Source organism: Meles meles, chromosome 18, assembly GCF_922984935.1.
Source record: "Meles meles chromosome 18, mMelMel3.1 paternal haplotype, whole genome shotgun sequence".
NCBI classification, from domain to species: Eukaryota; Metazoa; Chordata; class Mammalia; order Carnivora; family Mustelidae; genus Meles; species Meles meles.
In genome coordinates, this window is record NC_060083.1 from 13,166,544 (window position 1) to 13,194,136 (window position 27,593).

Below are 27,593 nucleotides of genomic sequence, written 5' to 3' on the forward strand. Positions count from 1 at the left end.
TTTGGCCTTGTCAAATATAGATATGTGTATGCAGCAGTTTTTGTCCAAAAGGACACAGGGTAAAGGTTATTAGTGAATATTGTGCTACTTTTGCTTGTTCCAATTTACAGATGATGAATTATAAGAAATAAGACTAAAAATGGGGACACATTTGAGACCATTAATTTTAACACTCAGGGTTTCAATTCTATTCCTATTGCTTACAAAATGCTGTTGTCTTTTCTGTTTTTTATTCCTACTCAGCTATTTAATATAATATAAATATTATTTATTTTTAATGCTTAGCTTAGCCAGGGAGAAACAGAAAATTTGTCATAATGTAATATATTTCCATACTTTATATATCAGAACTATCTTACTTTTAATCCAGAAATATTTTGATTTGTCTTAAATGTAGGGACAAGTAGATGTTCATTCCCCGAGTAGAGATGTTTTGGTAATGTAACAGTACAGTATCTACTTAGGAAGCAATAAATATGTATTAAAATATTTCAATTTAATTATAGCATTTACTTTAATCTCATTGGAAACTAGTATATTAAATCAGAGGCAGAAATTTAAATTTCATTTAATTTTTTTAAAGTAACGAGGCAAATATTTATTTGAATGTATTTAACATGTTTAAAAAATACAGGGTTTTTTAAGACCTTGGTTTTTACCCCCTTTTAGAAAGGACATAGAAAAGAGATCAGCATGTATGTGCTGACACAGGGCAGAATTGTGAGATTAAAAAAACATCAAACTTAAACATAAAATTACCACATGCCTCAGCAATTCCTAAATCCAAAAGAATTTAAAAATTTAAAACAGGCATTCAGACAAACACAGACATACAAACGTTTGTAGCAGCAGAATGATCGTCAGTAACCAAAGGTAGAAGCAAACCACATGTCCCTCAGCTACTAAATGCAGAAACAAAATGTGGCCCATCGTGCAATGGACTATGATTCGGCCATACAGAGGAACGAGGCACTGATGCCCACTGCGACATGGATGAACCTCGTACAAATCATGGTAAAGGAAAGAAGCCGTACACAACAAACCATGTGCTGTATGAGTCCATCGATGTGAAATGTCTGGAAGAGGAGAACCCATTGAGACAAAGTACAGAATGGTGGTTGCTGGGCCTGGGGAAGGGCATGTATGATAACTTAATGGAGGGGGTCTTCCTTCTGGGGTGATGAAAATGTCCTGAACTAGACAGAGGGGATGGTGCCCAGCATTGTTAGTGCACTAAGTGTCCCCGAATTGTACACTTTAAAATGACTAATGGTTGGAATGCCTGGCTGGCTCAGTCAGTGGAGCACGTGGCTCTTGATCTTGGAGTTGTTTGGGGTAGAGATTGCTTCAAAATAAAATCGCTATTTATTTATTTATTTATTTATTTATTTGACATAGATCACAAGTAATCACAAGAGGCAGAGGGAGAAGCAGGCTCCTTGCTGAGCACGGAGCCCGATGTGGGGCTCGAACCCAGGACACTGGGATCAATACCTGAGCCAAAGGCAGAGGCTTAACCCACTGAGCTTCCCAGGTACCTCTCAAAATGAAATCGTTATCATTAATTGAATTTAAATTTTAAAAATATTTAAGCATAAAATCTTTAAAAAATAATAAAATGATTAATGGTTAATTTTATGGTAGGTGAACCTTACCTCAATTGAAAATGGAAATTTTCAATGCAAAACAAAACCCAAGATTCAATCACCAATTTTCAGTGCTAGTTGTTACTTCTGGTACATGTTGTAGCTTTAATGCCTTAGAAATGTAGCATTCAGATTTTCATTTACTATCATTTAAACTCACAATCATTTGTGGCATTTTTTTTTTTTACACATTTGCTTTTCTTTCAGAATGCTTTCAGATGTTCCTTGAGGCAGGTTCTCTTATCTGAGGAGGTTGCAAAGCTCTGCCCCTGTTTAGATGCATTCCTTTTGATTTTGTGGTTATAGTCGTTCTTTCTTTTAGAAACCAGGTCTTTTTGTAGTGGTGATTATTTTTTCTGTACCCCTCAGTATGAAGAGGGAGGTATACTTGCTCACAGTGCCCCACGTTGAACAGAAAAAGTGAGTATGCTTCCTGCATTTTTATATGCCAGATGCTGTGGAGAGTAAATATGTGTAAGCTTAGTCACTTCGGGCTACTCTTTGTTTGTCTTGATAGTACACCGTGGTCAAATCATTGGACATTTTTACTTGGGTCCTTTACTATATTGAATTGTCAATACAGTAATGGAACCATTGTTCAAAATAAAATATTATGGAAGAGAAATTTGACTACCCTGAGAAAATACCCCCCCAAAAGTGATGGCTTTACTAATATGTGTGTGCATACGACAAGGAGTGAAAAGTTATTTCAGAGTGATATAATAAAGAGTTGAACATGAGTGGCTCATTTTTAGGCTAGCCGGTTTTCAGAATAATAAAACATGATCTTAGATATTGAGATGTTTCAGAGCCAGTACAAAGGTGGTGCGTCAGGTGTTGGAGGAAACAGGTTATCTTTCCTGCCTGCTCACCTGGAGCCATTGTCGCATCTGAGGTGGACCTCGGGGCTCGTCTCCTGCCACAATTTCTGCATTTGACACCCATGTAATCTGCCCTCAGTGAGCACCTTATGGTGTTTCTTCTGCTTCCTTTCTTCACTCTTGGTAGGATTTATAGAAATTTATTTTTAAGAGGACATGCAAAAAAAAAAAAAATTTGAGATGGATGAATACAAAGATGATTCTGTCCAAACCTCTTTTTCATAAATCAAAGTTATCAAACAATAAAGTCAATTCTCATTATGTGTGGCAGTTAAGTTTCACAAAATCTCTGCAGACCTCAGCGAGTACAAAATCATTGCTCCTAGGAGAAGTATAGGATTACGTTCCTGCCAGCCTTGGGTCATAAGTTTCCCCAACAGATAGATACATAACCTTGTCTTCTGTGTGTTTTCTTTTGAAGACATCGCATTTAATACATAATGTTGATGCATCAGCGCTGCCTCACAGCCAGCAGCTCTGAAACACGTGCCTGAATGACATTTATCTAACTCAGGTATATTCTCTGGAAGGTACATCACTAGACTGCCTTTCAGTACCGTGTTTGCATTAGCTTAAATACTGCCCTCACCAACAAAAGCACCTCAAAAACGTGACCCACGTGGCACTAAGCAGACCCTGGAAAGACACTTGTTTACAGTTTGAAAGCTGGAATAAGAAGGCAGAGCATGTCCTCACTGGACTCAGCTAGGAATGTGTGCACAGGGAGAATCAGATTTTTGCCACTCCGTATTTGCACATGTCTGCAGACCATCATGAAAGGGCCACAAGGGTTGATGTTGGGGTTATAAATTGTAGCAAGTAGGTGAGTTTGCAAATACACAACCCACAAGCCATGACAATGTCTTGTATGGAAGTAGAGCAGCTCTTGGGGAGAACTTGATGCCCTCCTTTGACCAGTTATTGTTTTTCTGACCCTCCTGTGCTCAGGGCAGAAGAGGTGAGCCTAGGGTCTTCTCTGTGTCTTTAGAGAAGGGGGCAGCAAACTTGCTGTATCACGTGACAAATGAAGGCATTTCTTTGTTTGATTCATTCGCTGTACATTCATCGTGGGGCTCCACTCACCACTCTGGGTTCTTTCTACAATTCGTCTCCAAGACACTGCCTAAGAAAGATGGCTCTCGGGCGCCTGGGTGGCTCAGTGGGTTAAGCCGCTGCCTTCAGCTCAGGTCATGATCTTGGGGTCCTGGAATTGAGTCCCGCATCAGGCTCTCTGCTCAGCAGGGAGCCTGCTTCCCTCTCTCTCTCTCTCTGGCTGCCTCTCTATCTACTTGTGGATCTCTCTCTGTCAAATAAATAAATAAAAAAAAATCTTTAAAAATACAAAAAAGAAAAAAAATGATGGCTCTCGTGCTTTTTTTTATGTAGCACAGATTTCATGAGGTGTCAGGGGCATGTCTGTGTATAGTACTTAATTTCTTCTGATGGGAAAATAGTTTATGGGAAAAGTTTATAGTTATAAGACTGGGATAATTATTTTGTGATATCTTACAACTGGAGCATGCTTTTGCACAAGACAGACATTAGTTTCTTTTATCAATCTATGAAACCTCGGTAAGAGAAGTTGAATAGGTATAAACAAGTGGTTAAACACTTTTTCATTTGCTTAAAGCAAACAGTTTCATGAACCCCGTACACAGTCCTTCACTTGCTCCTAGCAAACCTTCAGAGGTTCAGAACAGCCTGCACTATGGCAATTCACGGGGACGAGATTTCTTAGTGATTGGTTTTTTGATTTTGTCTTTTTTCCTACTGGAAATCAATGTAATATTATAAAATATGCCATACTGACAAATGCTTGTTTTATATTTATCACCAACGTAATGTGTAATCTGTCTTCTGAAATGCAGACCTTCAACAAGCTCGTGGGAAAATTTAGCCAGTCAGTCTTTCATTTGAATTTAACACAAATACTTTCCACGACAATGGAAGGGAAGCTGGTTGTCTGGGACATCCACCGCCCACCATAGCCTACCTCTGCCTCCGTGGGCTTTCCTCAAATCAAACCTTGTAAATTGGTTCATTTTCAGAAAGAGCGGATCACTGTGTTCATTACAGTTGATCTGTAATTAACTTAATAAGAAGGCAGCTATCAGTGATTATCAAAGTATATTACAACCCTTTTGGATGTATACACATATTTTGTATATGCAGTGAATATTTCTGGAGAAATTCCTTATTAACTGGGAATGTTTGGTGCCTCTGAGGAAAAGAACAGAGAAGCGGGATCAAGGGTGGGGGTGGCTTCACCTCTTCTTATGATCTCATTTGTACTAATTGGTTTGCTTTTTTAAATAATTTTTATTTTTATAAACATATAATGCATTATTAGCCCCAGGGGTACAGGTCTGTGAATCGCCAGGTTTACACACTTCACAGGACTCACCGTAGCACATCCCCTCCCCAATGTCCAAAACCCCACCACCCTCTCCCTACCCCCCTCCCCCCAGCAACTCTCAGTTTGTTTTGTGAGATTAAGAGTCTCTTATGGTTTGTCTGCCTCCCGATCCCATCTTGTTTCATTTATTCCTTTCCTACCCCCCAAATCCCCAACGTTGCATCTCCACTTCCTCATATCAGGGAGATCATATGAGAGTTGTCTTTCTCCAGTGGATTTATTTCGCTAAGCATAATACCCTCTAGTTCCATCCATGTCGTTGCAAATTGCAAGAATTCATTTCTTTTGATGGCTGCATAGTATCCCATTGTATATATATATACCACCTCTTCTTTATCCATTCAGCTGTTGATGGACATCTAGGTTCTTTCCATAGTTTGGCTATTGTGGACATTGTCGCTATAAACATTTGGGTGCACGTGCCCCTTCAGATCACTACATATCTATCTTTAGGGTAAATACCCAGTAGTGCAATTGCTGGATCATGGGGTAGCTCTATTTTCAACTTTTTGAGGAACTCCATGCTGTTTTCCAGAGTGGTTGCACCAGCATGCATTCCCACCAACAGTGGAGGAGGGTTCCCCTTTCTCCGCATCCTCGCCAGCATCTGTCATATCCTGACTTGTTAATTTTAGCCATCCTGACTGGTGTGAGGTACCATCTCATTGTGGTTTTGATTTGCATTTCCCTGATGCCGAATGATGTGGATCACTTTTTTCATGTGTCTGTTGGCCACCTGGATGTCTTCTTTGCGAAAATGTCTGTTCATGTCCTCTGCCCATTTCTTGATTGGATTATTTGTTCTTTGGGTGTTGAGTTTGCTAAGCTCTTTATAGATTTTGGAGACTAGCCCTTTATCTGATATGTCGCTTGCAAATATCTTCTCCCATTCTGTCAGTTGTCTTTTGGTTTTGTTAACTGTTTCCTTTGCTGTGGAAAAACTTTTGATCTTGATGAAATCCCAATAGTTCATTTTTGCCCTTGCTTCCCTTGCCTTTGGCGATGTTCCTAGGAAGAAGTTGCTGCAGCTGAGGTCGGAGAGGTTGCTGCCTGTGTTCTCCTCAAGGATTTTGATGGATCCCTTTCTCACATTGAGGTCCTTCATTCATTTTTCATCTATTTTCATGTGTGGTGTAAGGAAATGGTCCAGTTTCATTTTTCTGCACGTGGCTGTCCAATTTTTCCAGCACAATTTATTGAAGAGGATATCTTTCTTCCATTGGACATTCTTTCCTGCTTTGTCAAAGATTAGTTGACCATAGAGTTGAGGATCTATTTCCGGGCTCTCTATTCTGTTCCATTAATCTATGTGTCTGTTTCTGTGCCAGTACCATACTGTCTTGATGATGACAGTTTGTAACAGAGCTTGAAGTCTGGAATTGTGATGCCCCCAACGTTGGCTTTCTCTTTCAATATTCCTCAGGCTATTTGAGGTCTTTTCTGGTTCCATATAAATTTGAGGATTATTTGTTCCATTTCTTTGAAAAAAAAAAAAAAGAATGGGATTTTTATAGGGATTGCATTAAATGTGTAGATTGCTTTAGGTAGCATAGACATTTTCACAATATTTGTTCCTCCAATCCATGAGCATGGAACATTTTTCCATCTCCTTGTGTCTTCCTCAATTTCTTTCCAGAGTTCTTTATAGTTTTCTTAGTATAGATTCTTGCCTCTTTGGTCCGATTTATTCCTAGGTATCCTATGGTTTTGGGTGCAATTGTAAATGGGATTGACTCCTTAATTTCTCTTTCTTCTGTCTTCTTGTTGGTGTACAGAAATGTACCTAATTTCTGTGCATTGATTTTATATCCTGACACTTTACTGAATTCCTGTATAAGTTCTAGCAGATTTGGAGTGGAGTCTTTTGGGTTTTCCACATATCGTATCATATCATCTACAAAGAGTGATAGTTTGACTTCTTCTTTGCTCATTTGAATTCCTTTAATTTCTTTTTGTTGTCTGATGGCTGAGGCTAGGTCTTCTAGTACTATGTGGAATAGCAGTGGTGATAATAGACATCCTTGCTGTTGTCCTGACCTTAGAGGAAAAGCTTTCAGTTTTTCTCCATTGAGAATGATATTGGCAGTGGGTTTTTCATAGATGGCTTTGATGATATTGAGGTATGTGCCCTCTATCCCTACACGTTGAAAAGTTTTGATCAGGAAGGGATGCTGTACTTTGTCAAATGCTTTTTCAGCATCTATGGAGAGTATCATGTGGTTCTTGTTCTTTCTTTTATTAATGTATTGTATCACATTGGTTGATTTGCAGATGTTGAACCGACCTTGCAGCCCCAGAATAAATCCCACCTGGCCGTGGTGAACAATTCTTTTAATGTACTGTTGGATCCTATTGGCTAGTATTTTGGTGAGAATTTTTGCATCTGTGTTTATCAAGGATATTGGTCTGTAACTCTCTTTTTTGATGGAATCCTTGTCTGGTTTTGGGATCAAGGTGATGCTGGCCTCCTAAACTGAGTTTGGAAGTTTTCCTTCCTTTATTATTATTATTATTATTATTATTATTATTATTATTATTGGAAGAGTTTCAGGAGAATAGGAATTAATTCTTCTTTAAATGTTTGGTAGAATTCCCCTGGGAAGGTGTCTGGCCCTGGCTTCTTGTTTCTTTGGAGATTTTTTTGACTGTTTCAATCTCCTTACTGGTTATGGGTTTGTTCAAGTTTATTACTTCTTCCTGGTTCAGTTGTGGTAGTTTATATGTCTCTAGGAATGCATCCATTTCTTCCAGATTGTCAAATTTGCTGGCTTAGAGTTGCTCATAATACGTTCTTATTATTTTTTGTATATCTATGGTGTTAGTTGTGATCTCTCCTCTTTCATTCATGATTTCACTTAATTTGGGTCCTTTCTCTTTTCTTTTTCATAAGTCTGGCCAGGGTTTTATCAATCTTATTATTCTTTCAAAGAACCAGCTCCTAGTTTCTTTGACTTGTTCCATTGTTTTTCTGGTTTCTATTTCATTGATTTCTGCTCTGTCTTTGTGATTTTTCTTCTCCGGATGGGTTTAGGCTTCCTTTGCTGTTCTTTCTCCAGCTCCTTAAGGTGTAGGGTTAGGTTGTTCATTGGAGATCTTTCTTGTTTCTTGAGAAGGGCTTGTATTGCTATATATTTTCCTCTCAGGACTGCCTTTGCTGTGTCCCACAGATTTTGAATCATTGTGTTTTCATTATCATTTGTTTCCATAATTTTTTTCAATTCTTCTTTAATTTCCTGGTTGACTCAGTCATTCTTTAGAAGGATGCTCTTTAGTCTCCATGTATTCGGGTTCTTCCCAAATTTCCTCTTATGAATGAGTTCTAGCATCAGAGGATTGTGGTCTGAAAATATGCAGGGAGTGATCCCAATCTTTTGATGCCAGTTGAGACCTGATTTATGACCCAGTATGTGATCTATTCTGGAGAATGTTCCATGTGCACTAGAGAAGAATGTGTATTCTGTTGCTTTGGGATGGAATGTTCTAAGGATATCTGTGATGTCTATCTGGTCCAGTGTGTCATTAAGGCCTTTATTTCCTTGTTGATCTTTTTCTTGGATCATCTGCCCATTTCAATGATGGAGTGTTAAAGTCCCCTACTATTATTGTATTATTATTGATGTGTTTCTTTGATTTTGTTCTTAATTGGTTTATATAGTTGGCTGCTCCCATGATAGGGGCATAGATATTTGAAATTGTTAGATCTCCTTCCTGGACAGACACTTTGAGGATGATATAATCTCCTTCCTCATCTCTTACTATAGTCTTTGGCTTAAAATCTAATTGATATGATATAAGGATTGCCACCCCAGCTTTCTTTTTTGAACATTAGCATGGTAAATTGTTTTCCACCCCTCACTTTCAATCTGGAGGTGACTTTGGGTCTAAAATGATTTTCTCATAGACAACCTATTGATGGTTTTGGTGTTTTTTTTTTAATCCATTCTGATACCCTGCCCTGTGTCTTTTGATTGGGCATTTAGCCCATTATATTCCGGGTAACTATTGAGAGATATGAATTTAGTGCCATTGTATTGCCTCTGCAGTGAATATTACTATATATTGTCTCTGTTCCTTTCTGGTCTACTATTTTTAGGCCCTCTCATTGCTTAGAGGACCCCTTTCAATATTTTCTGTAGAGCTGGTTTGGTGTTTACAAATTCTTTGTTTGTCCTGGAAAGTTGTTATCTCTCCTTTTATTTTCAATGATAGCCTAGCTGGATATAGGATTCTTGGCTGCATGTTTTTGTCGTTTAGTACTCTGAATATATCATGCCAGCTCTTTCTGGCCTGCCACGTCTTTGTGGATAAGTATGCTGCCAATCTAATATTTTTACCATTGTATGTTACAGACTTCGTGTCCTGTGATGCTTTAAGGATTTTCTCTTTGTCGCTAAGACTTGTAAATTTTACTATTAGATGACAGGGTGTGGACCTATTCTTACTGATTTTGAGGGGGTTCTCTGCACCTCCTGGATTTTGATGCTTTTTCCCTTTGCCATATTAGGGAAATTCTCTGCAATAATTCTCTGCAATATACCTTCTGCTCCCCTCTCTCTTTCTTCTTCTGGAATCCCAATTATTCTGACGTTGTTTCATCTTATGGTATCTCTTATCTCTCAGTTTCTCCCCTTGTGGTCCAGTAGTTGTTTCTCTCTCTTTTGCTCAGCTTCTCTGTCATTTGGTCTTCTATATCACTCATTCTCTCTTCGGCCTCATTTATCCTAACAGTGAGAGCCTCCATTTATTTATCGTACGTCATTAACAGCTTTTTTAAATTTCAACTTGGTTAGATTTTAGTTCTTTTTTATTTCTCCAGAAAGGGCTTTTATTTCTCCAGACCGGGCTTCTCTAATATCTTCCATGCCTTTTTCAAGCCTGGCTAGCACCTTGAGAATCATCATTCTGAACTCTAGATCTGACATATTACCAATGTCCGTATTGATTAGGTCCCTAGACTTCGGTACTGCCTCTTGTTCTTTTTTTTTTGTGGTGAGTTTTTCTGCCTTGTCATTGTATCCAGATAAGAATATATGAAGGCGTGAATAAAATACTCAAAGGGTGGCCAAGACCCCAGGAAAATGTGCTTTAACCAAATCAGAAGGGACTCCAAATCATGGGGGGAAGAAAGTGGGTAAAAAGAAGTTCAGAAAAAAATTTTTTAAGTAAACAAATAAAGAAAAAATATATATATATATATGAGACTGTTGAATAGAATAGGGTCTCCCACTTAATTTTGGGAGTATTTTGGTCTCTTAGAAGAAACTAAAGAAAGTATCTCCCAAAATTTTAAAGAATGAAAAAAATATATAATGGTAAACACAATGAAGTGATGGAATATGATTATAAAGATGAAAATTTTTTAATTTCTATAAAAGGAATTGATAAGGATAAATTGGTTGGGAGAATAAAGAATAAGAAATTGGAGACAATTTGCTGAAGCTGGAGATTATAACAAAGCCCTGTGCTAGTTATAGGGTGTATTTTGATCTATTAGAAGAAGTTGTAACCCAAAATTTTATTTAGAAGAAAAAACCCTATGTGTAAACAAAAAATTAAGTTAGATGCAATGAAGGATAAAATATGACTTTAATAATGAAGCCTCCAAAAAAATGTTTTTTGTTTTTTGTTTTTTGTTTTTTGTTTTTTTTACGAAAGGTATTGTTAAGAGAAACTAGTTAAAAATGTTAAAAGAGGAAAGGGTAAAATTAAAAAAAATTTAGCGGAAAAAAAATAAAATTTAACAAATTTATTAACTGTGCAAGACTAAAGAATCATGGGGAGAAAGCCATGAATTCCATGCTTTGCTTTCTCCTCCTCTGAATTCCGCTGTTCTCTTGGTACGTGAACTTGGTCTTGGCTGGATTTCTTATTGACCTTCTGGGGGAGGGGCATATTATAGTGATTCTCAAGTGTCTTTGCCCAAGGCGGAAATGCATCGCCCTTACCAGGGGCCAGGCTACGTAATCCGCTGGGGTTCACTATCCCTGAATGCTTTCTGTAGAGTTCCAGAGCTCAGGAATGAAAATGGCGGCCTCCCAATCTCTGGCCCAGAGGAACAGAGTGCTTGGGGCCCCACTCCTCTGTGCGCCCTCGGAGAAAAGCGCTCAGTCACTCCCATCTCCCTGGCCTCCAAACTGTGACCAAGCTTCTCTGTCTCTGGCACACAACCCTGCCTGGAGTCTCTGAACCCCTCCGATCCCTGAGTTCTTCCAGGGGGGTCTCCCCGGATCTTATGGGGTCCCTGCTCACAGAGAAATGGCCTGTGCCACGGATCACGATAAGGTAATCCCAAGTTGAGAGCTCGCTCCCCGACTCCGTCTCTGTAGCTGGCTTCCCCACTCTAATACCTATGAGCTCTGCAACACTCAGACAGCCCCGATCCTTCTGTGAGCCTGAGCGACCTGAGGCCACGCTCTCCTCGCATGGGCTTCATCCCGGTTTAGCCTCTGGAGGGATGTCCCTCAGTGGAGCAGACTTTTAAAAGTTCTGATTTTGTGCTCCATTGCCCTGCTTCTTGCTGGGAGCGCCCCCCCCCCCGCCCCCGCCATGGTCTATCTTCCCATCACTTTGATTTCACTTCTCCGCTGGTCCTACCTTTCAGAAAGTGGTTGATTTTCTGTTTCTAGAATTGTTGCTCTTCTTCTATTCAGTCTCCTGTTGGACTTGTAGGTGTTCGGGATGGTTTGATAAGCTATCTTGCTGATCTCCTACTATCTGATGTTGTCTCAGTGGGCTACTTTTCTCCGCCATCCTGACTCCTCCCTGGTTTGCCTTTTTTTTTTTTTTCTTTTAAATCATGGCCATGTATTACTTTTAAAGAACCCCTTTGTGTTGGTGAAACAAAAACTTGGTTTTTTCCTTCCACACTAATTAGAGTCATTTTCACCCTAAATAGTATGTACTTTAATTTTAAGGAAATGGCATAAATAACTATATTGTTTCTTCTGATTACAAAACAACACTTACCCAGTAGGAAAAGATGAAATACAACAGAACTTTATAAAGTTTGCTGACTGAAGAGGCTGTGGGGGCTCATACACTGTCATTAAAGGCTTTAGTCTCCGACAGAAAGGGGTTCACATTCCAGACATATCCCTTCCTTGCTGAAGGACTCAGGGCAAGGGACATAACTTGGCTGAGCCTCCATTTTTCCACGTGCAAAATGGGCATGACGACACTCTCCCTCAGAGTGATTTTATGAGAATTTTTGTGAGACAAGCCACGTAAAACTCTAGCACCTTGTCTGGCACAGGGGAGCTCTAGACGAAATTGTTGTTATCTGTATGCTTGAGAAGTTCCCGAAAGGGACGGAGGACTCTGCCTCATGACAGGGACCATGCACATGTGTTTGGAGTCCCTGTGCCAACTGCTTTCCAAAAGCCCTGCTTTTTTTTTTTTTTTTTCATTTCTTTTAATACAGAGAGCGGTGAGGTCCTGGCATGTCTTTATAAAGAGAAATGCAAATTGTCCTCACTCAGGGGTGTGGAAAATACAGTAGAAGAATTGCAACTGATGGTGAATCAGCCTTTAATTAGTTGGGGGCTAGGGCCCAGTAAAGACCAGTCCTGTGCTCCCCACTCTCCATGGTAAATAAAACCCAGCCAGGACCAGGGAGCCCACCAAGGATCTTGAAAACACTTGGCCTGTTTTCCCATTTATTTCCAGCAGAGGGCAGTGAAAGATGTTCTCATCAATTACTCTGCCCACCTGCCTTGCTGATCAATCAGAAACTGCATTTAATCACTTTGCATCTATAAGAGGAAATTCATCCCCCATTCTGCCCCCCCCCCGTGATTACACTTATGCCAGAAGCTTATAAAAAAAAAAAAAAAACATTTGGGATGGATCTGAGAACTGGAAATAAAAGCCATTTTGTCACAGGACACTGCCTTTGGCTGTGACCATTAAACAAGGTTTTATATGGCTCTGAGGGCAGTGGATTGTGTGGTTTTGCCAAGTGTGATTTCAGAGGGCTGGTGGACAGACTCTTGTGTCCTCTGTGGTCTCGTGGCAGAGAGTGTCAATCAATGCCCACCGTCACTGCACGTGGCTAATGGGAGAGGCCGGGGAGAGGAGAGCGAGACAGAGCGTGTGCTTTGCATTAGGTACTCCTGGGTCCCTGCACAGTCTAGCCACCGGGCCTGATGGAGCTGCCGTGTGTAAGTCGGTCCCCAGTGGTATTTGGGACATACTTCTACTGAAAGATTACTGCTTGTCTCACTGAAATTCAAATTTCATTGGGCATCCTGCATTTTTTATTTGCTAAATCTGGCAACCCTAGGCTTTGTCAAATTTCTCAACTTCTCTGAGCCTTAGTTTCCCAGATGTAAAGTGGAACAAATGTAAAATCAGCCTCGTAGGACAGTATTAAAGTGAAATTTGTACAACACCTGGAGTCCAGAGCTGGACCCAAAATGAGCTGTTCAGGAGATGGTACTTACTACGGTTAGTTCCCAAACCGTTTTTCTCCATTTCAGCTATATTGTCACAGGTGATAATAGAGGTAACATTAAGTTCTACGATCGGACCCTGTCCATTGTTAACTGGTACAGCAACTTCAGACTGAGCTCCTTAAGGACACTGTCATTTTCCAAGACCCCAACAGCTCCCCCACCGAAAAATCAAACTGTCCTCCAGACTGTACTCTAAAAGGTGACCTTTTATTATAAGGTAACTTGTTAATGAATCCAGGGCTCCTGGGTGGCTCAGGGGGTTAATCCTCTGCCATTGCTCTCTGCCTGCCTCTTTGCCTACTTGTGACCTCTCTCTCTCTGTGTCAAATAAACTGCAAAAATCTTAAATAAATAAATAAAAATAAATGATAAAATAAATTTAAAAATAAAATTAATAAAATAAAAAAGTAATTTACAAATAAAATATTAAAAATTAATAATCATCTTCATAATAAAACTACTAATAAAATAAATAAATTGATAATTGCCCAGGTTACATTTCAAAGCAGAATTTTCAGGACACCCGACTGGTTCAGTGTGTTAAGCATCTGCCTTCTCAGGTCATGAGGCCGGCATCCTGGAATGGAGTCCCGCATTGGGCTCGCTGCTTAAAGGGGAGTCTGCTCCTCCCTCTGCCTCAGTCCCTCCACCCTGCTTGTGCTCTCCATCTCTCTCTGACAAATAAGTAAAATCTTTAAAAAATTTTAAGGCAGAATTTTAGAAATGACTTCTAAAATGATGAGCTGCCCAGATGGCTCATTAGGTGGAGTGTGTGATGCTTGGTCTCAGGGTTGTGAGTTTGAGTCCCACCCTGGGTGTAGAGATGAATTCAGGTATGAGAGAGTACCTCCAAAAACAAAGGATTTCATAATTTTTCTCTATGGATAGATAAAAATCTATACCCACATATAAAAATATGTGAGCCGTGTTATGTTGGGACTCCCATTAATGAAAAATTGGAAAGCATGTTCAAATACAAAGGATCTTTGGTCAAAGCAAACTGTTGGACTATTACCGATGGGATTACAGTTCAGGATTTCAGAAACCCACCTCCCAGGCTTCCCACATGGGGTAGGGGGTCTTCTTGCTGCTCCATGGCCACAGACTATCCAAGAAAACAGCTGGCTCCTGGCCTGGGGGGAATCGTTTTCAGCAGAAAACCCCCAGGGAAAGAAATTCTCTTCCCAGGCCAAGTTTTCAGCCTCCTGAGCCCCCAGCAGCATGTCTGTGGCCTCGGGAGCAGTCATTGCTTAAAGTTTCTCTGTGTGCCCGTGGTGTGGGTTGGGCCCTGAGCAGATGAAAGCTCTGGTACTAGGCCAGCCCTGGACACAGGGGACAGTAGATGCTACCCACTCGTGCAAGCAGGAACAGGGTCCCACCAAAGTGCTATGCAGATGAGGAAGAGACTGACTAGGACACAGCGGGGGTGAGCTGCCCACTAGGGTCCTGACGTGCAGCCAGGAGGAAGGGCAAGATCTAGATGGCCTTACTGTATCCCTGGGTCGCTGCTCCTCCCCTCTTTCCTACCTGCCCTGTGTCTCTGTGTGTGCATGTGCATGTGAGTGTATGTGTGTGTGCGTGTGTGTGTGTGTTGTCAGTCCCCTCTGTTCCTCTCCCCTCCCACCTCCTCCTGCAGTGCTGTCCCTTCTCTGCTTCTCTGTCTGCTTGCTGCCCCATCTTTCCCAACCACCTGCCACTGCGTCCAGGACAGTCAGTGTCGTCTCTCAGCCCCCAGGCCACCTTTCTTGCATGCTCAGGCCAGCATCCTTAAAGCTCAAGCTGTACTTCCTGGGAGAGTGGCAAAAGGCGGCCCTGTGGGGGACGGGGGTCCACCTGGCCTATGGGCCACACTGAAAATGTAGCTGTTGGGGTCAGGGCCAGGGTACAGGGAACGGGCCCCACTCAGGCCCCAGTCCCAGTGTGGGGACTGCTCAGCACCTTCTCCCCCTTACCACCCTTCTCCAGCAAGCTCTCAGACCTATACGGATGAGGGAAGGTCAGGGCCTGAGTTCTAGCTAGGCCTGCAAGCCTCTAGGACCCAGTTCTCAGCATGGACTCAGGCTGGCAGCAGCCTATCAGCTGGGTGACCCGGGACAGGCGGTGAATCCTCTGTGTGTCTCAGTGTCCCCAACTACGGAACAGGGAAGACTCCCTCCTTCTTAATGTGCCTCTGAGTGGGATAGGGATGGACAGACATCAAGAACTTGGCAGTTCTTGCAGTTGCCACAGGCAGTGGTGAGAATTCGGTTCTGAGTGGCAGCAGCAGCAAGAGAGAAAAGCGCAGAGACCACCAGGATCGAAGCTGTAGCTGACCGGGGGGCTTACCACTGGTTGCCGTGTGGACCCACATGCGCCAGGGGACCGACCCTGGGGTCTCTGTGAGAGGGTGTTACCAGAAACAATTGCCCTTTGGGTTTCAGTTTGTGCTTGTGGGGATTGTCCAAGGAGACTCCACAGTGGGTGCTGGTGCTGTCAGAAAGTAAGGAAAGTTCTGTGAATGGAAAACAGTCCATGGGATCTTAGGGAGAGTAGAGGAGAGACTGAGCTGTAGCTGTAACCGCAGACGTGGGTGTGTAAAGTGTATATGAAGAGCATGGCAAGGGCAGGCCATGGGCACTGGAACAGGAATGGTGGACAAAAGGCAAGATGGAAAGCCCACTTGGACATTCACTCTGTTGCTTGATTAATCAAAATGGGGAAAGAACCCTAAAGGTCTTCAGAGCGCCTCCTAGAGGCCAGAGTCGCACAACACTGTGAGTCCACTGTCCGGGATGGTACCCAGAACCAAAGGGCCTGACACCCAGAGAAGAAGAAAATGCGGGCACTTGCCGAGGGAAGAGAGGATGCATGTAGCCCTGCAATGCCCGCCTGACGGGTCCACAAGGGGCACGGCTGTGGGACCAGCTCCTGTCCCTGACGGCTTGGGGCCCAGCCAGTTGACATGGCTGGCACCCACTGCATTCCCATTCCTCTTCCTCAGTTCAGCCTTCAAGCCTAAGAGATCTGTGAACCTCCTGAGGGTTGGGAACAAGGGAGTCGACCCCTACAAGGCACCTCTGCAGGCCTGATTCATGCACTGGGCGGCGGCCCAACAGAAGCTGTGCGCGTGCACAGGGGTTCCTGCACGTGCGCTCATTCCTCAGGTTCCAGGTTCCAAAGCTGTGTCCTGGCAACAGGCCCTGCATTGTGCTCTAGGCCTTCTGCCGCGACTTGGCAGCTGAAGGAGAGTGCTGCGAGCCTAGTTTGGTATCCTCAGCATCTGGCCTTACCTGACTGCTCTATGGGCACCTCCTTGAGCAGGCCGTGCCCCTCTCCACAGCCCCGGTCTCTGCGGGGTCTGCACCTGCCAGGAGGGCTGGTCCACCCCAATCCCGCTCACTGTGGCCGCAGACTACTCTTGGCGCCCAGGGCTCGCCCGGCGGTCCACGCCCCGGCGTCCACTTGCAGGCGGTCCTCCAAGTACCCCGCGAGTTGGCAACTATGCTCAGTGCTTGCAGCTTGCATAAAGTACTCCATGATCCTGGAGATCCTGCGCTTTCTTCTGGGGCTCCCCGCCTCCTTCTGCAGGTGGGGCTGCCGGCTGATGGCGAGGCTGTCAGCTGCTGGATCACAGGTGTCCTGCCGCCGCTGCTGCAAGTCCATCGTGGACACGGTCACCCCCTGTGTGGTGCAGAAGCAGGTCGTCACCGGGCTGTTGCCCTCAGCACCCAGGAATGTCCACAATGTCTCCACAGGGGAGAGCGTGTGTAGAGACCCCAAAGACAGCGGCAAAGGGATGGTCCACCGAGAGACTCACAGAAGGGACCCTGAAGTAACTGGGGCCCCACAGGGGGCATTTAGGCCCCTAGGGGTCCACGGAGGCCTCTCTTCCTTTGTGCCCAGGCCTGGGCCTCTGCTGAGAGCCCTCCCCCGGGAAGAGAGCTCAGAAGACCCATGCAAAAAGAAGTCCCCCAGCTCCCATAGGAGCTCCTGCCCCACTCGAAATGCCATCACGAGTTCCTACAGTTCCACCAGGGGCTTCCACCTGGGGCAGAGGAGGAGGGGTCTGGCCACAAGTCAGGCCTCGCAGCCCCCGAGGTCCCCCAGAAAAGTCAGCCAAGAGGGCCCCGTGTGTCCTGCCGGAGTGCCTGCACTTTGCCAGAAGAAGAACCAGCTGGAAAAGGATGCCGATACCACCACCAGGCAGAAGGCAACGCAGATGAACAGCTCATCCCCAGCTGACTGTTCCAGAGCCCGAAAACGCAAGGTTTGTCTGCTGCCACACAGGCGAGGGGAGCCTCTGAGGCTGCCGTCACCCCCTGAGCTGGGGTTTCAAGTGACTGCTGAGGACCTGGACCGGGAAAAGAGAGCTGCTCTCCAGCGCATCCAAGATGCTCTTCGAGGGGACACAGAGGCCACCTGCAGCTCTGGCCCAACTTGGACATCCAGTGCCTTGTCCCTGTCTGCTGCAGTGGCTGCTCCCCTGCCAGCCTCTGACACCCAGGTCACCCCCGTGGACAGCTCCCCACCTTCGCAGCCTGTCCTCTTGCGGTCTCACCCTGGCTGCAGTGGGAGCAACTGTGCATCTACCCAGGCCCCCTTGATGCCATCCAGGGACAGCATGGCCTCAGTCACAGTCCCCATAGGGCTGCCTGCACTGCCCGGGGGTAGTGGCAACCCGGGATCCACTGCCCAGACCGCATTCGGGGCTGTGGGTGGGCAGTGGCCCGGAGCCAGCACCCTTCACAGCTCTCCCCAGCATGGACGGCCGTCAGCTCAGGTTCCAGACCCAGTCCAGGCCCTGAGCACAGCTCTAGCCCAGCTATCCTTGGGCAGCGGCACCCAGGTGGGTTATGTGGTTCCCTTACCTGCATCTGCCTCCCAGGGCACCCGTGCCTGTGCCCAGCCAGTTTCAACTACCACCCCTGCTGTACTCGCCCCTGGAGCGGCCGCTGCCCCTGGCTTGGCAGCTGCCCCCCAGGTGCCCCGCGTTGTGTCCCATGCTGGGCCCAACAACCAGCAGCCCCGCCCCACAGCTGGCAGCAGAATGGCGGTACCCATCAGGGTGGGGCTTTCGGCAGCACCCCCAGGTTTGGGGAGAGGTGCTGATATTGCGGATCTGTGCTCCAGCTTTGGGGCTCTCAGCATCACAGCAGGAATGAGCAGCGCCCCAAGTGGCCCGCAGAGCTCCAGGGCAAGCCTGGGCCTGAACACCCTGTCAGGGACCGCGGGAGCCAGCACGATGAACCACCCTGTGTCGGGAGCCCCGAGTGCCCCTCCCTCCAGTCACATCCCCAGGCACCTGACCAAGCAGACATCCAGCTCAGATGGCCACAGCACTGCCAGCAAGGCCGCCTGTGGGAGCGGGGGCGTCCCGGTCTCTCTTCCTAGTGGACCCACCTCGCTGGTCAGCACGGCCCAGAGCAGCCTTGCCACCAAGACAAGCTCATCCCCTGCCCAGCGCTTGAGACGCAAACGAGCTGCACCATGCAACAAACCATCTTCCTCCACATCACAGCCCACTCCTTTGGGGCCCAAGAGGCGGAGGCTCGGCTGAGCCCGTAGCTTCCTGGAGAAGTAGCCGGTGTTGCTTCCTTCCAGGTGACACCGGTAAAGAATAGGGTGGCACGGGAGACAAATCCAGCGGGTCCTGGAGCAAAACCAGGCTCCCAGCCAGCCAGCCAGCATTGGGGAAACTTCCCAATCCCTGACCCACCATTTTGAAAGAACATGAGGGCTTGAGGCCTCATGTGTGATCCCAGGAGCCACCGGCCTTGGGACAGTACACGGAGATCCGTGTCCCTTTGGCCTCAAGACCCGCACAGCTCCCGGGACTGTTGCTGCTGCCACAGGTTTCCCCTCCCTTCTCCCCATGTTCTTCCCAGAACTTTTAGGTAGTGTTCATTCATTCATTAAAGCCTTGTTCTAGTTTCTCTGCATAGCTCTCCTGAGTCTCTTCTGTGGGTCAAGTGTGCAAAAGTTGGGAGTCGAGTGGGTGCTGGCATGGGAAGCCAGACGCCATCGTTTCCAGGTTCCCGTGGCCCAGCAGAGCGGGTAGGGCTAGAAGGACGGACCCTTGAAGAGTGGGAGTAGGTTTTCAGTTTCGGGGATGGGCCTGGGAGAACACTGGCCTGGGGAGGGCAAGTGGGGGAGACTCACCCTTCCCTATTGGAAGCGCCACTTCTCTCCCACTGGGGACCCCATGGAATCTTTTTGCTTCACAGCCCTAGGGCAATGTAAAGACACTCCTGGCCTAGAGTATGGGTCTGGCATCGAAGATTGAGGCTCAGGGCAAAGGAGGACAGCTTTGCCGTGAGGGTGTGACAGCTCCCTGAGCGCTGAGTGACATCCCACTTCACACAAGCACCAGGCCTCCCTCAGTGCGTCTCTTCCCTCTGCCGGGATTTGGGGAGCTGCTTCCTGATGGCACTCAGGAGAAGAATGAGGTGCAAACAAGTCACCTGAAGAGGGAGCAGGACAACAGCTGAAAGGACTGTCACCCCAAAAAACTCCTCAGTCCCGTATTTATTAGATACAAGATAACAACCAACAAAGGAGGAGGTTATACATTAGTCATGGGTCTTGTAGGCCAACCAGAAGGAATGGGAGTCCTATGTTGATCATAGTCTTGTAGGTCAACAGAGTAGGGTGTGCCTGGCCCAGCAGCATGGAATTTATAGTTGAGCAAGAGCACAGAAAGGGATTATTCTAACAGAAGGCTTTAATGAGGCCGGGGAGATAATGGAAAAGGGAAACAGGCAATGTTCCACCCTGAGCGACCAGGGCATCCCCAGCTGCTGGGCTCCAAGGACGTGTATCCTCCTCTCCACCGGAGGCCTGCTGCTAGTACAGGTTTTCTCAAGGTCATCCTCAAGCATGCTGCGTGACCAGTACCATTTCTCATTTATTTATTAAAATATTATTATTTTAATAAATTTAATTGTTATTATTAAAATATTATTTATTAAAATATCACCACTTGGTGATATTTTAAGCAGTCTATCATTCTGAGGGACGGTTACATTTCCTCCTTTTTGTTAATGCAGAAGCAGCAAAATCCGTTTGCAAGTTGTCGTACCGTTAGTCATCAGAAAGATTTCCGTGAGCATCTGAGGACTAAGCATAAAATGATTATAGCAATAAAAAGTGTCATCATTCCACCTATAATGCCAAGACCAGTGTTTTGATCCAAGCAAAGGAGTTTACCTCAGACAGAATATCATTAATCCTTTACATGGAACTCACTCTTGGAACTGATTGTAAGAATACTGAGGAATGCCCTGAATAGTATCTTGAAGCTGTTTAATATCCACAGTGAAATTACCGCCATGATGACTGGTAATATGGGTCTGGGATGTATCACATAGCACAGCATGGCCTGGGACTTGAGCATAAGTCGAAGTACTTGACTGGATATTTAGACATGAGGAATGTGGCAAGTCGCTGGGTTTCAGTGATATTTCTGTATCCATCATATATTCTCTACTCAATTTTAGTTAATGTCTAAATCTGCACTCTCATTCTATCAGTCCTTTTTTTTTTTCCCTTGAGATTTGTTTAGATTGAGATCCACTGTTTCTTGGTCAAATAAATCATTTGAATTTTTTGTTTAATCATCAGTTAAAAGGGATTTTAACACTCCCTGGTGCAGGTCTCCTGTCTTCCTAAGAAAAATTTCAAAACACCCATCTGCCATATTAAATTGTTGATTTTATGTGAATTGCAACCCAGATTTCCTAATTTAAATGAGAATTGGTTGAAAAGCATTTTTTCATTTCATTTTTCTTTCAGTTTTTCATTTCATTTCATTTTTCATTTGCAAGTGGTCTGCTCTTTTGTTCATCCACTTGTTGTTCTGCTCTATTTCTCCCAGGATGTGCCTCTTAGCAGCCCACTTGGCAATAATAAGGGCTTCTCGTGGCCCTGGGGGAACATAGCAAACTACCCAAAGCCTCCCTAGGACAGAGCTGTGACAATGTAGATCCACGATCTGGACAACAGAGTGGTGTTTCCATTCACTGGGGCGGGACCTGCGGATCTGTGTGGTCTAAATTTGTTTAGGTCAGAAAGGGCATCTAACTGGGATCCTCATTTCCTAAAGAAAGGAAGGAGTTAAATCAATGGAACTAAGTCAGGAGGAGGAATTGAATGTGTATTAGTTGGCATTCTCCAGAGAAACAACTGACTGTTTATACCTACATCTCCATGTAATCTCTCTCTAGAGAGGGATTTATTAGAAACTGGCTCACACGGTTATGGCCCAGGCAGGAGAAGACCAATGTCCCAGCTCAAAGTCAGAGGGTTAGAAAGAGGGGCGTCTCCCTTACTCAGCCTTTTTGTTCTGGCTCAACCAGTTGGATGAGGCCCAGCAGCATTGGGGTGGCAATCTGTTTTACTGAGTAACCGATTCAAGTGTTAGTCTCATCCAGAAACACTCTCATAGGACCAGAGCAAAGTTTCATCCAATTGGGTACCTTGTGGCCCAGCGAAGCCAACACAAAAAATGAACCATCACAGCATATTCCACAAGAGTGAATGAAGCTTCTGGGTCACGGGGAAATGATACCAAATGAGGTCACAGAGGAAGAAAAGAGAGATTCCCATCTAGGAGGCCGTGCAAGTGCATTTGAGGACCTTTTAAGCGCTTTGAAATTTCATGGAGAGTTTTCTCCACATTTTCCATGTTCTAATCCTTGTGGCATTGTTGAGAGTACCTTCAAATCTGGCTCCTAGTTAATTAATTCCTCTGTATCTGCTTAGCCCTCTAGCTGAGTTTGTAATTTTAGTTATTTCATTAGTCAATTCTGGAAGTTTCGCCTGGGTTCCTTTCAAATGTCTGGACATTTTTGGTAATCTTTCATCTTGATGTCAATACATTCTTTTGAAAATATACAGAGCCTGTAATTTGCAGTATGTGGTCTTTGCAAGCTTTTCTTCTCCTTCTCCCACCCCTCCCCTCCCCTCCACTCCCTGCCCCCAGTCCCCTCCTCCTCCCCCACCTTCTTCTTTGGTTCACATTCTGCACTGTTGTCCCTCCCCTCCCTGCCCCCAGTCCCCTCCTCCTCCCCCACTTTCTTCTTTGGTTCACATTCTGCACTGTTGTATGGGTTCTGATTATTTCCTCAAAAGTTTTTCAATAGGAATATATTAATGCCTGGCTTTAAAGCATATTCCTGTAGAGTATACGTATTCCTCTCGGTACCTCCAATGGGAGTAGATGTAGTAAACTCACATTTTGGCTTAGATTTCTCAGTCCACACAGGCAATGTGGATTTCAGGCTATGAAAATTAATAAAGGGAATTTGTAAATAAAATGAATGGAAATCAATATTTAAAGGCTTAAGTGTTCATGTTAAAAATAACCATGTTTTGGGAGAGGAGTGGTTTCCCAGTGCATTTAAGGGGATGACCTTAAGCATCCCATCTTGCAACCTGGAGATCTTGTCTACTGGAAAAGAGCTCCAGAAAAAAATCTCTTCAAGCTCTTTGGAAAGGCCCATATCAGGTCTTGCTAACCAACCCTGTGCTGCCAAACTCCAGGGAAGAGGCTCTTGGAGTCACGTGGCACATTTGAGGAAATCTCCAGATTCTGTGGGACCTGCACACCATGCGGTGACCTAGAAGTTCAGATTTCCCAACATGAAGTGGATGGCACCTCAAGAGATAGCTTTGCCACGATGCCTGGGTGAGACCCATGTACCTTTTCTCACACTTGCTTCCTGTCTCCTTCACGGAAAGACAGTGCTCCATCCCACACTTACCAGACCCTTGCAGAAGGAGGCAGCATTATTGTTGTTGTTGTTAGGATTTTTCAGACACAGCCTCCTCATAATGCCATGACAAATCAAACTTTTCCCTTTTTTTTGCTGGAGGGCAGAAGTTCCTGAATCCACAAATGTCTTTCTTTCATCGGAACCACTAACAGACTCCGGATTCTTAGCCACATTCACGGTCTCCGCATTTGCGCACTTACAGGCTGTATTATTGGATAACACTGGCTTCTAAACAGTTCTTTGGGATAATACAATTCTAATGCAGCTGTGACATCTTGCTGTTTTGCAGATAGTTGTCCACCTGTTGTGTCGTGTCTATACCTGCGCTGCATCTTCCCGAGGGCACTCGGTTGATTCTCTGACGGGCTGCTTGCAGGGCCCACTACTCTGTTTTCATGGCTGTTTGAAGCAGGGGCTCCAGGAGGCATGCATGGCTCTGTCTGGGTTGGCCTCCACAGGGAGAACTGTTCTCTCCTAAGTCACAATAAGTGCCAAGGACTGTTTTCAGTTGGCTACTTTCTGACCTAGGGTCCTGATTTAGAACCACAATACAACTTGGAAGTTTCATGTGAATTTTTATTTTTCTTAAAGATTTTATTTATGTATTTATTTAAGAGAGGGAGAGAGAGCATATGCAGCAGGAGCAGCAGGCAGAGGGTGAGGGAGAAGCAGACTCTCCTGCTGAGCAGGGGACCCGATGTGGAACTCTGTCTGATCCCGGGACCCCACGATCATGACCTGAGCCGAAGGCACATGCTTACCTGACTGAGCCACCCAGGGGTCCTGGATTTATTTATTTGAGAGAGACTGCGTGTGTGAGCTCTTGAATAGAGGAAGGTACAGAGGGTAAGGGAGAGGGAGAGAGAATCCTGAGGTAAAGAAACATCACCCACGACAGAATGGGAACTACTTACTGACAGCAGGACAGTGAGTCGGGGGGCATCTCCATCCCCTGCATTTGGCAGAGAATCAAGTCAAAGGCAGGCAGAGGAGCAGGAAAGCTTCTGGGTGGTGAAAGGGGAAGGTCCGATGACAGGTTGTTGGGGTGGGGGAACAGGACGGGAGCTGACAGAACAGGACTGTTCTATGTCATAGACCATATTCGAGGAGCATATCTGTTTCCCTCGTGGTCTCAAGTCCGGGGGTGTGTGTGCTAAGTTGGGAGCAAGAACAAGAAAAGCTATCTGGGGCCGATCGCTGCAGAGTTGTGGCTTGGCTTTCCAGGAGGGCCTCTGCAGAGCTTGTGGGTCCAGCCCTGCCTGGTTTCTTGGCAGATTTAGAATGTTCTGTAGACTGGAATCCCTCTCCTAAGCTGTCTTCAGACAACTGAACACCTTCTATGGATAGAGAAACTATATTCCATAACAACTATGATTAGTACTATACATAATAATTACAATAATGATCAATAATAATTATAATCACCTACATATCATTCAATGTATAAACATTAATATGTATGAAATTATATAATCGATATATCATGCTTATAGTATGTATGTAATTATACATATTTATAAGAATTATGATAACATAAGTGATAAACTACATTAAAACATAATAAAGTAATACATTAACAAAGTATTAAATAATAAAAATTTTATGATAAAAACGATTGACTCACTGGGAGCCAGAGATGCTCCTTTTCCTTACTGTGAGCTGCTCCCAATGCTTTAGACTGCCAGGTGTCTGATCTCCAGATAACTGAGTGTTTCTGTACACGGATTATCAGTGTTTTAGAGCACTTTGAGCAAGGGACCACCACCTGCATGACCAGACTATGATCTGCTTTGTGTGGGCCCCACAAACTCTGGCAAGGCCCTTCTGTTGTCAAAGGTCTTCAGTGAAAGCCCTGAGAATTTGATCTCAACATGGAAAATTGTGTGATGAAAAATAAATGCACAGAGGCATGAAGGACAATGTGGGGTTGACAAAACAGATTTTAGTATTTAAAAGCACTGTTATTCTAGAATGCCATCTTGAGGGGTGCCTGGCTGGCTCAGTGGGTATAGCATGCGCCTCTTGATCTGGGGGTCATGAGTTCAAGCCCCACATTGGGCATAGAGATTACTTAAAAACATGCCATCTTGAACGTAAAAGAGCTTGAAGAGGCTGATAATATCTGGAAATACTCCCAAGGATCTCAAGGGATCTGGAAATGCTAGAAAAGGACTGCAGCTCAGCTCTTCAGCACCCACTGTATCCTTTTTACTTTTGCACATCATCAAGACAAGCCATCTGCTCACTCAGTACAAGAGACCAAAAGCTACTTTGAGTCTGAAACAGTTGCATGTGGAAAACGCTAGATCCTCATCCTTACTTGCTGGATGACTTGCATGTCCTGCAAGACAGCTTCTCTCAGCTGATGAATTCGTTAGAAGGAAAAGACAGGTGCCAGGCTGTGAGAAGATGAAATCTGATCAACACAATCATTTCCCAAAGGCCTTGAACCTATCGTGTTCTTTTCTCTTTGCTATTTTATTTTGGCATCAAGACTATAATAGCTCCAGTATTCCTCGAGTTATCTCAGACTCTCCTTTCCAGACAAGTGAATATTCTGTAACTCGGGAGAACGATCATTGGCATTCATATCACGCACACACAACTGAGAGAGAATGGATTCTCTATTTACCATTGGATTGTCTGTTCATCCTCAAAGCCTGCCTCCTCCTCCTGTTCTGTCTCCTCTATATTCTGTGTGAACGTGGATGGAATTCATAGCTCAGGGAACTCAATCCTTTGTGAAGAACTCAGCCTGGGTCTGTGTGCAGAGTGTTGGGTCACTGGTACTTTCTCCAAGATCTCTATCAGTTCCAAGATCTGGGGATTTTATTTTAGTGTGTGTGTGTGTGTGTGTTTGTGTGTGGTGTTTGTTTGTTTGTTTGTTGTATACTGGCCTTATATGTTGGGGAAAAAATAAGTACCCAAAACTTCAGATACTCTCTTTAACAGAAAGGAGTAACCTGCCATAGTAAAATTAACCTAAAAATTTAAAAACAACATGTATGTTTCTTTGATGACATCTGAAGCCTCATTCCACTCTTAAGAGCAAAGACATTGTTTTAGTTTTGGAGAGGAATTAGATGAAATTTAGGCACAGTGCAGGCATCACTAATTACTATTCTATCATTTTCAAATATTTTTAATGGAAGATTACTGTTTAAAATCAAGATACACCATAACATAGTTATATTCTCCTAAAAGTCTTAAGTGTTTGAAAAAAAGAAAGCAATTTTCAGGTAATAGATACAAAATTTTAAAACCAGCCAAAGAAGTATAGTTTATAATGCTAAATGCAAACTGACATGGATTTCACAAGATAACAAAGCCAGAATCATCTGTATATTCATCCATTAACTGCTCATGTGTCTTGATGAGCTCGCCAGCCTGCACCAGCCGTAAAGATACAACCTCAGCCACAGACAGAGCCTTGGAAAATTTGTCCACGGGACTCTGGGCCAGGGATATCCGTCAGGTGAAGGATAGGCTCTCCCAGGCACCTCCCGGCCCACACTGGGCTGGTTCTGGGCACCAGAGTGGAGCTGAAAATTTCACCAGGGGCACGCTGCCTGGACTCTTCTCAGCCAGTGTGAGCACTGCCGGTCTCATGAGTACGATTCAGAAATATCCGTGGACAAAAACCCATCCTTCCTTTGTGGTTCTCAGTCCATTGGACACCCTTTGTGGATAGAGAAACTATTCAAAAAATGTAACAGTGGGGCACCTGGGTGGCCCGGTCTGTTAAGCATCAGCCTCCTACTCAGGTCATGATCCCAGGGTCCTGGGACTGAGTCCCGAGTTGGGCTCCCTGCTCAGCGGGAAGTCTGCTTCTCCTTCCCACCACTCATGTTCTCTCTCTCTAATACATAAATAAAATATTAAATAATAATTATAATAATAATTAATAGGTCAACTAATCTTCAACAAAGCAGGAAAGATTATCCAATGGAAAGAAAGATAGTCTCTCTGACAAATGGTATTGGAAAAATTGGACAGCCACATGCAGAAGAATGAAACTGGACCATTTCCTTTCAGCAGACACAAAAATGACTCAAAATGGATGAAAGCCCTAAATGGGAGACAGGAATCCATCCCAATCCTGGAGCAGAACACAGGCAGCAACCTCGGTGACCTCGACTGCAGCAACTTCTTTCTAGACACGTCTCCAAAGGCAGGGAAGGAAAGGCAAACCTGAACCACTGGGACTTCATCCAGATAAAAAAGCTTTTGCACAACAAAGGAAACCGCTGGGACAGAATGGGAGAAGGTATGTGCAAATGAAAAATCAGATAAAGGGCTCGTATCCAAAATTTATAAAGAACATGTCAAACTCAACACCCAAAGAACAAATAATCCAATCAAAAAATGGGCAGAAGACAGGAACAAACATTTTGCCCAATATGACATCCAGATGGCCAACAGACGTATGAAAAGAAAAACACTAC

At 44.4% G+C, this 27,593-nt stretch overlaps 1 pseudogene; it reads left to right on the forward strand.

The window, feature by feature from the left end:
* Window positions 1-20,136: 20,136 nt before the first annotated feature.
* On the forward strand, window positions 20,137-25,561 carry LOC123929995 (annotated as a pseudogene).
* Window positions 25,562-27,593: the final 2,032 nt, after the last annotated feature.